Consider the following 2,451-nt stretch of genomic DNA (forward strand, 5'->3'; position numbering starts at 1 on the left):
TGAGGAATGCTACCTGGTTGATTATTCCAATAGTCATATGTTTGTCTCAAAGATTAAGACATGTATGTATAAGTATGAACAAATTCAAACTGTGAAACTGTGAAAGGCTCATTAAATCGATTATAGTTTGTTTGATGGTATTTACTACTCAGATAACCGTAGTAATTCTAGAGCTAATACGTTCAACAAACCTCGACTTCTGAAAGGGATGCATTTATTAGATAAAAGGTTGACTCAGGCTCTGCCCATTGCTGTGATGATTTATGATAACTCGATGGATTGTACGTCCATCGTGCCGGCGACACAACATTCAAATCTCTGCCCTATCAACTTTCGATGGCAGGATATTAGCCTACTATGGTGGTGACGAGTGACAGAGAATTAGGGTTTAATTTTGAAGAAGGAACCAGAGAAACAGCTACCACATCAAAGGAAGGCAGCAGGCGCACAAATTATCCAATCCTGACACAGGGAAGTAGTGATAATAAATAACAATACTGGGCTCAATAAGTTTTATAATTGGAATGAGTATAAACTAAATCCCTAAACGAGTATCTATTGGAGGGCAAGTCTGGTGCCAGAACCCACAGTAATTCCAGCTCCAATAGTGTATATTTAAGTTATTACAGTTAAAAAGTTCATAGTTGGACTTTGGGATGGGTCGGTCGGTCCGCCTATGGTTTGCACCAGTCGTCTCATCCCTTCTGTCCGTGATGCACTCCTGTCCTTAACTGGTTGGGTCGTGCCTTCGGCGTTGTTACTTTGAAGAAATTATAGTTCTCAAAGCAAGCCTACGCTCTGTATACATTAGCATGGGATAACAACATTATAGGATTTTGGTCCTATTACGTTGGCATTCGGGATCGGAGTAATGATTAAAATGAATAATCGGGGGCATTTATATTTCATAGTCAGAGGTGAATTTATTTGTTTATGAAACATAAACAATTGCGAAAGCATTTGCCAAGGATGTTTTCATTAATCAAGAATGAAAATTAGGGGCTCGAAGATGATCAGCTACCATCTTAGTCTCAACCATAAATGATGTCGACCAGGGATCAGCGGATGTTGCTTTTAGGAATCCGCCGGCACCTTATGAGGAATCAAAGTTTTTGGGTTCCAGAGGGAGTATGATCACAAGGCTAAAACATAAAGAAATTGATAGAAGGGCACCTATAGGAGTAGAGCCTGCAGCTTAATTTGACTTAACACGGGAAACATACCAGGTCTAGACATAGTAAGGACTGACAAACTGAGAGTTGTTTCTTGATTCTATGGGTGGTGGTGCATATCCGTTCTTAGTTGGTGGAGCAATTTGTTTGGTTAATTTCATTAACGAACAAGACCTCAGCCTGTTAACTAGCTATGCGGAGTTATCCCTTCGCGGCCAGCTTCTTAGAGGGACTACAGTCTTTTAGGTCGTGGAAGTTTGAGGCAATAACAGGTCTATGATGCCTTTAGATATTCTGGGCCGCACGCGCGATAAATTGATGTATTCAATGAGTTTATATCCTTGGCTAACAAGACCATGTAATCTTTGAAATTTTATCTTGATGGGGATAGATCATTGCATTTGTTGGTCTTCAACACGGAATTCCTAGTAAGCGCTACTCATCAGCTCGCATTAACTACATCCCTTCCCTATGCACACACCGCCTGCCACTCCTACCGAGTAAATGATATGATGAAATGTTTGGATAATGGTGACATGGGTGGTTCGCTTCCCACGATGTCGCTAGTAGTCCATTAAACCTTATCATTTAGAAAAAAAGAGAAGTCGTAATAAGGTTTCCGTACATGAACCTGCGGAAGGATCATTGTCAAAAGCTACACAGCAGAATGACCCATGGATGTGTTTAACAACTAGGGAATCCGTACAGGAGGGGTGCTCCGACCCTCCACACGAGCGCCTTCCCCTCGTCCCTGACGCGTGACCCTAGCGTGTACGTCGGGCGACTAACAAACCCATGTGCGGAAAGTACCAAAGAATACTTCAATTGATATCCTGACCCACGCGCCCCATCTACGGTGTGCACCGAGGGGACCTGTGCTTCTTTTTTAAATAAAAATGACTCTCGGTAATGGATATCTCGGCTCTTGCATCGATGAAGAATATAGCGTAATGTGATACTTGGTGTGAATTGCAGAATCTCATGAACCATCGAGTCTTTAAACGTAAGTTACGCCCGAAGCCATTAGGCCGAGTGCACGTTGGCCTGGGCATCATGCATCGCATCGACCCCTTGCATCACACCTTAATCATGGGGCGTGTTGTCATCGCGATGTGGATACTATCCTTCCTTACGCGTCGATCTCATAACTAGACTACATGTGATTCCTCGTCGATAAACATCATGGCAAGTGGTGGTTGTAACTCGACTCTCTTTGTTGTTGCGGCTATAGCCTATCGTGCGTTCGGACTCCATAACCCTATCACACTTAGCCATTCCA

The 2,451-nt window shown here is 42.8% G+C and overlaps 1 non-coding gene across 1 annotated transcript; it reads left to right on the top strand.

Moving 5' to 3' along the window:
• Positions 1-2,070: 2,070 nt before the first annotated feature.
• LOC124890356 lies at positions 2,071-2,226 on the top strand. Its single transcript, XR_007049119.1, has one exon. It is a non-coding gene; the product is annotated as a 5.8S ribosomal RNA (ribosomal RNA).
• The last annotated feature ends 225 nt before the right edge of the window (positions 2,227-2,451 follow it).

The sequence above is a fragment of the Capsicum annuum genome, unplaced genomic scaffold (genome assembly GCF_002878395.1).
Source record: "Capsicum annuum cultivar UCD-10X-F1 unplaced genomic scaffold, UCD10Xv1.1 ctg16360, whole genome shotgun sequence".
Classification (NCBI taxonomy): Eukaryota; Viridiplantae; Streptophyta; class Magnoliopsida; order Solanales; family Solanaceae; genus Capsicum; species Capsicum annuum.